The sequence below is a fragment of the Equus przewalskii genome, chromosome 9, assembly GCF_037783145.1.
Source record: "Equus przewalskii isolate Varuska chromosome 9, EquPr2, whole genome shotgun sequence".
NCBI lineage: Eukaryota > Metazoa > Chordata > Mammalia > Perissodactyla > Equidae > Equus > Equus przewalskii.
The window spans coordinates 54,046,981-54,061,515 of record NC_091839.1 but is presented as its reverse complement, the minus strand read 5'-3'; the positions used below and the strand labels follow the sequence as shown (position 1 = coordinate 54,061,515).

Genomic DNA, 14,535 nt, shown 5'->3' with positions numbered 1-14,535 from the left:
TCTTTTGAAAAATCCCTGATATCTGTACCACCTTTTTTTCGGGCATTTACTACTTCTGTAATGATAACTTTTTCTTAATATAAGGGGATATGATTTTTCACCATTTCCAGAAAGGTTGACAGAATTCCCATCTGCTCAATCTCATTAAAGAAATATAGTCATGTTCACTGTGAATAAAGGAGTTTTATATAACTAAGAAAAATTTAAAGAAGAATATAAAGTTTTCATACAGCTTCAAACTGTGGGAATGCATTTGCATCTGTAACTGAAAATACAGTAATGTATTCTTGCTAATTAAAATGAATTTTTATTAGTCTCAGGCTGCGGTGAAAAAAGAAAAAATGAGTTTCTACTTCCTTTGGAGGGGACCTAAGCAACTCGAAACAAAATTTAATAGCAATCAAAGCTTTTATTTACTTCTAAATATGTGAATATATTAATATCTTCTCTCGGCATTCTTATTTCACTTTTTGAATATGTTAATTTCTGTTTAAAAATCTCTATCTCCAAAGAAACAAATACTGCCTCCATATTCCAGTTCGGAATTAATCAAGTTGTTATGCGCTGTTTTTAATTTTTTTACAATGTTTCCTTTTTCTTAAGAGAAAACATTAAAAAAGAATTTTTGTTAAATAATAATTGATCTTATTGAATATAAATATAATTTGATAAATTACCAATGAGATATGGCCATTTTGGTAATATAGAAATGATTCCATTTTAAATCATTGAAAAAAATTAATGAATTATTTTCGATTATACAGAAAACACTATGCAGAAATAAATAGCATGTTTTCCTTAGTATTAAGTGGCAAAGCATAACTAACAAATAAGGGAAATTATATTGTGTTATGGGCTGAGTTGTGTTTTCCCAAAATTTATATGTTGATATCCTAACCCCCAGTACTTCAGAATGACTGTATTTGGAAGTAGGGTCTTTAGAGGTAATTAAATTAAAATAAGGTCATTAGGATGGGTCCTAACCCAACATTACTGGTGTCCTTATAAAAGGAGGAGATTAGGACACAGATATGCACAGAAAGAAGACCATGTGAAGACACAGGGTGAAGGCAGCCATCTACCAGCCAAGGAGAGAGAAAAAACCACAGAAGAAACCAACCCTGTCAACACCTTGATCTCAAAATTCTAGGCTCCTGAATTGTAAAAAAATTAATTTCTCTTTTTTTGAGGAAGCTTAGCCCTGAGCTAACATCTGCCGCCAATCCTCCTCATTTTGCTGAGGAAGACTGGCCCTGAGCTAACATCTGTGCCCATCTTCCTCTACTTTATATGTGGGACACCTGCCATAGCATGGCTTGACAAGCGGTGCCATGTCCACACCTGGGGTCTGAACCGGTGAACCCCGGGCTGCCAAAGGGAAACCTGCAAACTTAACCGCTGCACCACAGGGCTGGCCCCTCTTTTTTTTTAATGGCTGTTTAATCTACCAAGTCTGTGGCATTTTGTTAGGACAGCCCCAGCAGACTAATAGAGACGGGAAAACTGTCCTGCATCGCCTGAAGACAGCACGGTCTCTGGACAGCAGGCTCCCATGTGCATTGACTTAAGGAACCACTCTTTCCCCCTAGTTGCTGCAGAATATCTTCTTTGCTGTAAAAATAAAGTTGAAAAATTAAAATTACTGTAAAAAGACCCATGAGTCTCTAAAAACTTAGTATAATGGTCTGGTCTATTTCTAGCTATTTAAACATTCAAATAAACTGTAATTTTTGTTACATTACAATTTACAAAATGCTTCCACATTCATTATCACTGTTTATTTTCATAAATGCCATATTCGATGGGATAGACAGAATCTTATTTTCTGTTTTTGTAGATGAAAAACCAAGGCTCTGAAATTGCTCGACTTAGAGTAGCTCATAAAGTCTACACAGTAGAACTGCAATATTATTCAAGATCTTTTGATTTCAAATTCAGTTATCTTTCTTGTGTACCCCATTGCCCAATCCTTTATGTGAAAATCTTTAGGTCCTTAATAATATCTCTTAGTGCAGTATTCTTCAAATTGCAGATTATGACCTGTTAGTGACTCGTTGTCAATGTAATGTTTGGCAATTGCATCAAAAACAGCATCAAATGGAACAGAATAGAACAAAGTATATCACTCAAGATAAGGGTAAATATTGTTTCTTGACCCTCTGTTTCTGCTTTATGAGAACAATTTGTGTATCTGTGTATGTGTACTTGGTTTTAAAATAAAACATATTTCTTACTATAGGTTATAGTAAGAAAATATTTGAAAAGCATTGCCATAGTATATTTTTCTAATATCATCAGAGAAGTACATTCTCATAAGCTGGTACGGACTTTTCTTTTAACCTTTTGCTTTCCATAGATTTGCAAGAAAATTTTCAAATCCTACTGATGGCCTGGGAAACTTAGGCCCTCTCAAAAAGTGAACTTTAAAGCACTGGCCCAGTGGTAGAACGGTTAAGTTCGTGTGCAACGCTCCTCACGCCATGCTGGGGTGGCATCACACTAAAATAGAGGAAGATTGGCACAGATGTCAGTGCAGCAACAATCTTCCTCAAGGAAAAGGAGGAAGACTGGCAACAGATGTTAACTCAGGGCAATCTTCCTCACACACAGAAAAAAGGAAAAAGTAGACTTTAAAACCGAAAAAAATTCCTTCTAATTTTTAACTTGCATTTCTTTTCAATTTATACATTAATATATTTGTAAATATATTGATATAAATTTATATTAATAGCTGAGTATTATATGTACATTCTTTAAAACACAGCCCTGTTTTTACAAATACACACATACACACACACACTCCCTTCAGGACTCAAACAATCCTGGAGGAAAAAATCCGTGTAGAGACAAATTGAGAAAGCTTGTTATTAGGGAAATGCCAAACCAGAATGATGAGCTTTAGATTATGATCCAAATATCAATAAAGCATAGCTGTATTTCTGGAGAGAGATGGGGTTTTATCAATCAATACCTGCCACTGGAAGGAGCAAACAGGTATTTGGTGATTCAAATATTGAAGAAGTTAACTGCCTTTTTGATTAATATTAAAAGCATATTGCACAAAGACGGGGTGAGCTATATACACACACAACATACACTCACACACACACACATACATGTACATATACACTTACACACACGTATATATGTATATATGGATATATACACATATGAGACCTAAATTGTTTTGAGTTTAATAGAATCAATATTTTGAATTTAGTTGAAAATATTAGGAAAACTAGAGGAAGTTTCAGAACACAAGCCAAATATAAACTCAAAGTTCTTAAAACGTTATTCCTCTAACATTTGTTTGTATTTTCTTTGTAATCCATTTGACTTCAACAACATAAAATTCAAGTGAAACAGGAGTAAATTTTTTTTCTATCAAGTATCCAATAGTAAATATTTTAGGCTTGCAGGCCATATAGCTTCTGTCACAACTACTCGACTTTGCTGTTATAGCCATAGATAATACAGAAATGAAGAGCATGGTTATGTTACAAAAAACTTTTATTTACAAAAATGGGAAGTGGTCCATACCTTACCCATCCCAGGTGTAATAGAAATTAAAGTCTTTTTTAAATTATAAAACTTGCATGTATTTAATTTCTAATTTTTATAAACTGCTATCCTCTGTATGTTGAAATATGGTTTCATTTCCCTTCTTCATACATTTAATAGCGTGAAAATTGTGTCTTTTGCTCTTTTTTTCCTCAGTTATAGCAAGTGCATCTGAGAGCAACACTGTAAAGTTCAATGGTAAAAGAAAGGTAAGATGCATCACCTGAAAGATGGCATTCTTCTGAAATGTGGGGTCAGGTTTCCTAGTCAAGAAGGAAAAGAGGGGCCAGCTCCATGGCTGAGTGGTTGGGATCCTGCACTCTGCTTTGTGGCCCAGGGCTTTGCTGGTTCGGATCCTGGGCACAGACCTAGCACCGCTCATCAGGCCATGCTGAGGTGGCGTCCCACGTAACAGAGCCAGGAGGACCCACAACTAGGATATACAACTATGTACTGGGGGGCTTTAGGGAGAAGAATTAAAAAAAAGGAAAAAAACAAATTGGCAACAGATGTTAGCGCAAGTGCCAATCTTTAAAAAAATAACCCGAAAAATAGTAAAAAAGAATTTGGGTTTGGTTTTAAAACCAAATTGGTTTTAAGAAAAGCCTAGTCCTGTAAATCTTAAAGATTATATCACAGTCCACAGAAATATATTCTTTGAAGTGAAGTTTACTTAGTACTAGATATGAGAAAGTTTATGTACCTTTCTCAAAGATAATTTGCTCATTTCTCTTGTCATAACCCATGAGTCAGTTGTCATAATGAACGATTAATTCATTATTTGAAACTTACACTTATTTAAAAATATATATAATATAATGACCTATAGGCTTTGTTTTCCACTCAAGTGTCGATATCCCACGTTCTGTTTTCTATCAACCGGGACTGTCAAACAGGAAGAAGGAGATTAGAGCTGCATTTTCAACCTGGGTAAAAGCTCTTTTACTTTGTCCTACATAAAATCCCAAGGAGCATTATTACTATTATTACCTTTTTTTCTTAATAATCACTTGAATGACCTTTCCAGTATGCTTGCTAATTTTCAAAGTAAATTCCTGATGCGAACTCTACCATTAAGGAGCAGGGGTACTTCATCCTGTTAGTTATATTTGAACAATTTGGTAGACACACACACACAAAATTTCCTCCTCTTGGCACAGAAAGAATTAACTAGCAGGAGATGAGATATACAGAAGGTTTGCTAGGTATGGAGAACATAATAACCATAGTCAATGTGTTTCTCCAATCTATAACTAGAAATATGTATAATTATGAATGGCATATCTATATTAGTGGGTCAGGGGGAAATATGACTCGAGGTCTGCATACACATTCTCCATCCAAGCACAAACACACAATAAGTATATTGCAAATAAAATTCTGCTTATTTCTATTTTAAATGAAAATGTAAGGTGACCAGGCTATTGAAACATTTGGAACTGTCATTCGTATGTTCTTTATGATATAATAAATGACGCACATGCACATATATATTTATGCTACAATTTGTACAACTTGTAATAATAAACTTTATATATAGGCATCTTAACATTAGATATTGAAATAAGATTTGTAGAAATTAAAGTGAATTTGATACAAAAACTTCTTTTAGTTATGTAATAAATAATTTATTTATTAAATAATAAATAATTTACTCCTTGTGGATTAGTTTCCATACAAGAGCTAAATTAAGGTTTTAAATTAAGCCTAATAATTATGTATTGGCAACATCTGATTTGATTACCATATATCCATATATGCATATTAATGTGCAAAATTAGTTTGGGGATTTGTTTATTATGTTCAAAATGGAACTACATTTTTCTACCCACTTAAGCCATTTCATCAGAGATAAGGCAAAACTAGTGTTTTTTTTCTTTCTGGAAAAAGTATAAAATGCATTTTTTTTAACCCTGAATTTATAAAATGAGAACATTATTTGGATAATTACTTCATACTTTCACATTAACTTATCTGTGAAAGTCTTGGGTTGAATATTCCAAGGAGGTTATGAGAGTTGTAGGTCTAAATACCACACTTTCCTTTTTTTTGGTGAGGAAGATTGGCCCTGAGCTAACATCTGTTGCCAATCTTCCTCTTTTTGCTTGAGGAAGATTGCTGCTGAGCTAACATCTGTGCCAATCTTCCTCTATTTTGTATGTGGGACACCACCACAGCATGGCTTGATGAGTGGTATATGGGTCCACGCCCAGGATCTGAACCAGTGAACCCTGGGCCACTGTAGCAGAGCATGCAAACTTAACCACTACACCACTGGGCTAGCCCCTAAATACTGTACTTTCTTGTGAAATCACCACACTCTAGGGGATGAGGCCAGTGTCCTTCCTATTAATTACTTAATTCTTCATGGAAAATGTATCCAAACAAAATATAATAATAATGATTATATAATATAATATAAAATAATAGTGTAAAATATAATATCTGATAATCATTCAGATAGTCCTGAATCAAGAAGGACTACATCTAATTAAGTGCATCAATGAATTACTTTTCTCCACAAAACTTTCCTTCCTTCCATTCCTCCTTCCTTCCTTGTCTCTCTGTCTCCTTCTTATGTATGGTAATGCTCAGTCTTTATATAATCAGTTTCAAGAATAATTCTTCATTCTTGTCTCTTTAAGTCTCCTACCTGCTCTGGGTTACAAGAAATTTCATCTTACTTAGTGCAATTTTCAAAATCAACTGCAGACGTGCCGAGGTTCCCGGATGTTGAGGAGAAGCACTAAGATATGAGAGTGCGGAAGTCCAGCTTTGTTTTCCTCTAGTTTGGCTGATGGCAATCTCTCAGTATGGCAAAGTCAGAATCTCTGATCCAATGCTACAAGTCTGCACCCATGATTCTGGGGCTGGAGAGTAGAAAAGGAAGAGTGTAAATATTAGGTAAGTACCTTGGTTCCTTTTCTTTAGGGCACAACAGGAATTATCAACAGGGCATAGTAAGAGCCCACATTTGGTGTTCAGATCCTGGTGAAGCTTCATATTAGCTGTGCAAACTTGGACCTTTACTCTGCCTCGGTTCCTTATCTGCAAAATGGGGCCAATAACAGCATCTACTTCCTGTTGTTATTGTGGCGCCAATTACTAGAATTTTAAAAATTGCTGTGAATTTCAGCTTCCTGTAAAAGATTTCTGGGAGTTGCTTTTATATATATATCTGGGAATTTTGAATACTGACGTTATAAGTGAGAACTTTATTGAGAATGTAACTGGGAATTTAAAATTACTTTTAGTAAGTATATTTGTCATTATGGGATTAAGATTATATATTTACCTTTATGTACATAATTGAAGATATTACATAGTGTAACAGTGTTCCATGAAAACATTTGATAACATAAGGCCTGATTAAAAGTCTGCATTAAATGTGCTAAAACATGCTTGTCTTTCACAGTCTCAGATTAGACTTTGCCCATATATCTAATAATTGAACAAAACTCTTTTCCCCTCTGGAAATACGGCTCCTTCTGATTAGAGAGCTTCTGGCTTTCTAATGCTACTGCCTCATATGTGTTTTAGGAAATAATTCTTCTGTCCTCCACTTGAGATCATCTCTGCCTGCCACAACTTTGCTGGAGATCTCCATTGCTGGCCACTGCTCATCTGCCTTCTGCTAATGATCCATTAGGGCTTCTTGGAGGAGCTATGGTCCCAAGGACTAGTCCTGGTTTGGCTCATTGGAGGGATAGGAATGCAGGTGTTTTCCGGGCATGAGGAGTGGGGGATTAGTGAGCTCTACAATTGTAGCTCATGACCATAGGCTAAGATTAATGGCCTAGCCACTGGAGTCAAAAGGCTGCAGATGAAATCCTAGCTCAATCACTTAGAGGGCTCTGCAACTTTCAGCAAATTACTTAAACTCCCTAAAATGGAGATAATAATTATATGTTTACCAAGGGTTGTCATGAGCGTTAAATGAAATAATCCATATAAACTACCTGGCACATAGTAATTGCTCAATAAATGATGATGACAATGATGATGGAAGCCTCTTCTCTGCCTTGTTGATCCTCCTGGCTTTCTACTACAGGACTACCAGCTCACTCTCAGTTTTCTCCAGAGGAGTCCAAAGACCATCTAATTTTCTGACTCTGATTAATCTCCTCATTAAATTAAAAGTGGGAATACTCATGATAGTCAGGCCAAAACCCCATTTTCTATCCCCTGATACCTAGAGCCACCAGAAAACAATACGATGCTCTGAACTTTCTCAAGGCCTGAACTCTGCAGTCTTATTCTTGATCAATTTTCACAATACAATGGAAGTTAATAACATTAAAATTTACTCTTCGATGATAGCGTTAGCCCTAAAAAAATTCAAACATAGAGCTAAATTGTACATAATTGTTGAAAGGTAGGTTTGAGGCATTGTTTCCTAAGTCCCAAATGCTTCCATTTTAGAAAGGAATAAGATTGTTTCTTCCCAAATTATTCAGGTTTTCTTTATTTCCTGTTTTTTTTGCATACCTTATGGTCATTTTCAAATTAGATATGATTCTCCTGAAATTTTACTAACTAGTTACATATCTATCAGTTTAGTGGAACAGATATTTATTTAGACAAATTTTCAATCTAAATTATCTTATCACTTTTAAAATACCAAAAACCAAATTATTTTAAAGAGTATGAGAATGTTAGAAAAGGGAGATGAGAGAGATCAAACGTAATCAGTGAATGTACTGGTTTGTCTCTTCCTTGAATGTTTAACCCTCATCCTCCATCTTTTCCCTGTCATAACAGATTCCATGGTTTTACCTCTGAATCCACACTCCCATTCACACTTAACAAGTACATCAAAACACAACTCCACCTGCCTTCTGACCCTGCAGAGGGGCCATCTCTGAACATGCACAAGAGTAGACAGAAAATAGGAAGAGTGAGGGAGATGAATTGACCCAGAAAGAAACACTTTCTTGAAATACATTTTCCATGATGATGTTCATAAACCTTTACAATACAGATTGTGCACTCTCAACATTGGTGCATGCTTTTTTGAGGATTGTTTTGTATTTGCTTTGCAGGTGAAATAACAGTTTTTCAAGATCTTTTTGTTTTTTTCCCCATTTGTCAGTGAGTTTCAAGTTATCTCATCACCATCATCATCGTTGTCATCACCATTCCAATCATCTCATCATTAGCAATCATAGGAAGAAGACCATTTATTAATTGCTTATTATATGACAGATACTATATTAAATGTAATCAATATTTCATTTATTTCTTACAATGATTCCAGTGAGCAGGAGCCAGCTCATACCTTCCTGTGAGAGCAGTTTATGTAAAGCTTTCTCAACACCACATTTAGTGATATGATGGAAGCTTAGACTTGGGCAAAGTGGGAGCATTTATACCGTGGAAATTGGTAATTCTACACATCAAGGCTTTTCTTTCCTCGAGTGCCACTTAAACATGTACCAACATACCACTGAATAAACTTTGTGATAAAGCATTATAAACTCTGTTACATATTGAGAGAGAGAGAGAGAATATATTTACAGATAGTCATGTGCTGCATAATGACGTTTTGGTCCATGATGGACCACGTCTATAACAACGGTCCCATAAGATTAGGAGCATATAGCCTAGGGGTATAGTAGGCTATACCAGCTAGGTTTGTGTAAGTATTCTCTGTGATATTCACACAACGATGAAATCAACTAAGGATGCATTTCTCAGAATGTATCCCTCTCATTAAGCGATGCATAAAACCAGGTAATAACTACCACTTATGAAGTGTTTACCATTGCCTTAGCCAATAGAAACATATTAAAGCATGCCATCACACAGTATGTTTAAAGTAGAGAAGACTTGATAGTCACTTTTAGGATCCTTCCTCATTTAATCCCCTGCCCTTGGGTATGGGCAGAAACTACGACTTCCTACTACCAGAACATGGCAATGGTGATGGGACTTCACTCCTTTGATTACATTACATCATGGAGAACTCCATCGTGCTAGTAAACTTGACTTGCTCTAAAGACTTTCTCCTTTGCTGGCTTTGAAGAAGCCTGTTTTGAAGCCTCTTTTGAAGCCTGTTAGCAGGCCCACGTGGCATGGCAAGGAGCTGTGGGCAGTGTCTAAGAACTGAGAGCAGCCAACAGCCAGCAAGAAGTTGTGGCCCTCAGTTCTATAACCACAAGGAAATGAATTCAGCCATCAACATGAGGAAGCTTGGAAGAGCGCCTTTCTCTAGTTGAGCCTCTATATGAGAATGCAGCCTGGCAGGCACTGTGATTAAAGCCTTGCAGAGAACCCAACTAAACTGTGCCCAGACTCCTGCCTCACAGAAACTGTGAAATGATAAATGTGTGTTGTTTTAAGATACTAAATTTGTGGTAATTTTTATGCAGAATAGAAAACTAACATGATGTATTAGGTAATTTTTAGGTTTTGTTTATTTATTTATTTATCTTTTGATGAGAAAGACTGGCCCTGAGCTAACATCTGTTGCCAATCTTCCTCTTTTTTTTTTCTCCTCAAGCCCCAATACATAGTTGTATATCTTAGTTGTAAGTCCTTCTAGTTCCTCTATGTGGGATGCTGCCACAGCATGGCCCAATGAGCAGTGTGTAGGTCTGTGCTCAGGATCTGAACCAGCAAACCCTGGGCCACCAAAGCAGAGCATGTGAACTTAACCACTGGGCCACGGGCCCAGCCCCTATCATTTTTTTAGTTAATCCTTTTGTGTCCTAAAATATCTTTGCATATCCAAAGTTATGAAGATTTCCTTATATGATTTATTCTGGAAATTTTGATTGATCTTTTGTTCATTATTACCAATTAAAGTATTCAAAGTCCTATTGTAAGCATTTACCATAGATTATTTCTTCACAGTCAAATAATGGTGATTTGACTAGTTGATCAACTTGTATATAGATAAGTTCTATAAATATATCCACCTTATAATATAAAACTACTGAAAAAATTTCAAATAATTCATATTTTGCTTTTAAATGATAAATGTGACAAATGTGAGAAATGATAAATGATGGTTTCTATTGTAATCCATGCTCCACCTACAGTCATGTAACCCGTATCACCACGAGATTCATGAGAAAACAGTCCTGAAGGAAAGCTGCTTCATAAACCACTTCACTTAGTGGTGAATACAACTAAACCTGATGAGAATTCTGTACCTAAATATAACTTAAAGTTCTAGAAATCTCTTTTAATGCCATATATGACATCTAATGTTTCAAATCTATAGTACTTTATAGAATAGGACACAATTGTGATCCAATAACAAGTCATAAAGTTATTTATTAATCAATTCTTTTAGTACGTTTTCATTGATAACAATTGTGGTCCACTTTTATTAAGTATGAGGAGGTAGGCAGAAGAATAGTTAGAGAAGCTGCAAAAGATATAGTTCATTTCCAACTACCTGAAAATATAGTACACATATAATCCTAATGATGAGAGGACGTCTTAAAACTTTTGCCCAAGCACCTAGCAGAGGTCATGGAAGTGATAATAATTCAATAACTACCATTCAGAATGCACATTAGTATTTATATAGCATTTTTACAGATATTTCCTCATTTGATCCTTGTAACAACACTGTAAGACCAGTGGTCAAGAACATATTTGTTTGTTTTCTGTTAATTTTTATTTATTTATTTACTTATTTTGAGGAAGATTAGCACTGAGCTAACATCCACCGCCAATCCTCATTTTGCTGAGGAAGACTGGCGCTGAGCTAACATCCGTGCCCATCTTCCTCCACTTTATATGTGGGACGCCTACCACAGCATGGCTTGCCAAACGGTGCCATGTCTGCACCTGGGATCCAAACCAGCGAACCCTAGGCCACTGAAGCAGAACGTGCACACGTAACCGCTGGGTCACCGGGCAAGCCTCAAGACATATTTGTTAAATGAAGTAATTCTAGAGATAATTTCAAGGTGATATTATGTAAGTTATAGCTGATATTTTGATACTTGTTTTTCATGTCAAAATGAACACAAAGCAAAAAGTAGGTCTCTATAGAATGACATTAGTCAGGTTGAATAATGTGCATAATATATACCCTTATTCAGATCTCTAGATAATTTCACTGGCCTCTTGAGGAAAGTCATATTTTTAAGCAAACACATAATGATTAAATTCACTGCTTATGTATTCACAATTACATTTCATTTTGAGTACATAGAAATGTAGCTCTTTAAAAATCATCATCACAAATTTTCTTTGCAATATATTTAAAATAGTTTCTAGATACAAATAAATAGTAGCAGTTCTTTTCAAAATAACTTTTTATACCACAGGTTTCCATTTATTGTTACATAAAGGCATGGGATCTTAAATGTTTATATTTTGGGAATATGAAATTATAAAACTTGGCTAAATACAGCCATTTTGTGAGTAATTCTTGCCTCTGGGTCTCATAACCTTTCCGATCATCATTTTGATTTTATTCCACTGAATCCAGAACTATGTACTAAGTCTCTGGGTGCTCTTATTAGGAAGGTGAATGAGTTAATATTATTTTTCCCACATTACACATGAAAAAGAAGTTCAGCAAAATGAACGACTTATTCAAAGGCATAGAACTCTGTCCATATGGGAATTCGTATTTAGGATTCTTTCCTTCTGCTCTAGCTAATCTCTTTCTCTTCTCTCATTCTCCTTGATCAAATAAAATTACCACAGTATTAATGGCAGATTCCTGATATACGTGACAGGTCATACTGTAGCCAAATGAGCCCTTTTTAGCTCTAGTTAGGTTTTATACTTCAGATCCTTCTATGTTCTTCTTCAAGGATGAGAACCAGCTAGAAATCTTAGACATTGTCTTATTCACTGCTATTATCTGCAGCACTAAAATGGAACTGAGTGCACAGTAAGTAGTCAATAAATATTTGTTGAATAAATGCATGATTTACAAAATAAAGAGATTTATCTGTTCTCTCCTTCTACCAAAGTCTCATCACCGCCCCCTCGCCCCCCAGAGAAGATTGTCCCATATATATTCCTCTGATGTTTACATGCTTTCCTCAATACATATCAGAGTCTCTTTTCCCTAAAGATATTGAAATGGCACTAGGTGGCACAACTAGGTATTCAAGAAAGAAATTCATCACACCGAACATAACTTATATAAATTTGCTAATAAAGTCAATTCACCACATGTATAGGTATGTTGCAATTAAAAGTAAAACACTTTGTTAAAATATAATATAATGGGAAACTTAGCACAATTCCTGAAACTCAGTAGGTGTTTAATACATTTTAATTAAGTTCTTATTCTTCCTATCCTCAGTTTAGGATACTCTTGTCATGTATGATATTATCAGTTTGTAATCTTTATGTGCATTAGCATAATCTTTACAGATGTTCTGGTGTGTTTCAACATTCAAAGTGTGGTGTCCCTGACAATTTTTATTTCATGTAAAATTCTGTACATTGGATGGCAATTTCTCCCTGACTTTAATTATTTCCATAATATAATTATTCATTCAAGCATAAAAGAACATTGATTCTCTAAGTTAAATAGCCAAGGAACAATAAAAACAAAACCAAAAGCAACTTGAATTGCATGCTTAGGGCCAGTTTTCTTTCTGTGTTTTTTCTTTTAATCTTGTGGGGAGCGATTCAAAGGCTACTAGTATATTGGAAAAATTTCTATTTTGAAGGTCATGTCAACTTTAATACACGTGCTAGGGAGTAAATAGATTCCAAGTCATCAGGATATTGAATGAACACACACACACACACATCAACCTTGGCAGGACTGTCATCATGAAAGGCTTCATAATTTTTTTTTATAGCATTAGACTAACTTTTCCCCTTGGTTTTCCTTGTCATGAGACTAATAATGCTTATGCCAATATCAGAAAGAACTATTTTTATAAGTATCAGTAGATACTTATGACACAACTCCAAGATGTACAAGACCACAGAAGCAAGGGTTAAGCTATATCAGTTGATTTCCATTCTCACCTTATAGAATTGATTGATGGTCACTTCAGAGGCTAAATGTCTGCCATTGGTGGGCTCAAGGATTGTCTTTTGTCTGCCCAAACATGGTAATTTAGGTTGCAAAATAGTGGCCTGTGAAGTTTCACCAAGTTTTAAGTTCTACCATGGCCTACAGCTCTGTCTCGGGGCCCAGGGCCTAGTGTCACTAGAACTCAATTTGTAGATAGGAAAGTTGAGAATGGAAACCAATGATTTGTCTGGATCTAACTTTGTCCCCTCCTAGCTTTCTTGTTACTAGTTTACTCGTTATTACTGACTTATACATTTTTTCATGGTCATACTATGCTGAAAATGCTTAAAAAGGGTAAATAGAAACCAAGATATAAAGAAACTAGCACAGAAACATAGCTTCCTCTAAGAGAGACTAGGAAAACAGTTTGTATCAAGACGCCACCTTTTATTAGCTTCCCCAAAATGTGAATAGTAAATAGTGTTTTAGGTGTAACAGATTTTCAGAGATTCCTTTGCTCATGAGATCCCAAGAATAAGAATGCTTTTTCCTAATTTTCTAGGGATCTAATATGTGCAATGAGACTAATATATTTTCTCTTTCTTTCAGGCTATTATATATGGGCTCTCTTAAAATTACATTTCCCAATTATTTGCTACCAATTATAAAAGTAAACATTTTTATATGTATTACATTTTTAATTTGTGACCTTGCTAAGTTATTACTTCCAGTAATTGTTTGGTAGATTTCTTTTTTCTCTTTTTAAATAAATCATAATCATGTCATCTAAAAATGAAGATACTTTTACTTTTCTTACTTCCTTTCTTTCTTCCCTTTCTCCTTCTTTCCTTGATTCTGCCTCACTGTAATCTTTAGGGCCTCCTGTGAACATTAATAGAAATCATGAGATTAGAGATCCTTCCTTGTTCTTGATTTTAGGAAGACAGAGATCAGTTTTTCACCATTAAGGATGATGTTAACTATAGGGTTTTTGTAGATGCCCTTTATCAGACAGAGCAGGT

The 14,535-nt window shown here is 35.2% G+C and overlaps 1 long non-coding RNA gene across 1 annotated transcript; it reads left to right on the top strand.

Moving 5' to 3' along the window:
• Positions 1-3,717: 3,717 nt before the first annotated feature.
• Positions 3,718-14,306, top strand: LOC139073359 (uncharacterized). The gene is made up of 3 exons (XR_011522012.1): positions 3,718-3,770; positions 6,274-6,465; positions 7,102-14,306. It is a non-coding gene; the product is annotated as an uncharacterized lncRNA (long non-coding RNA).
• Positions 14,307-14,535: the final 229 nt, after the last annotated feature.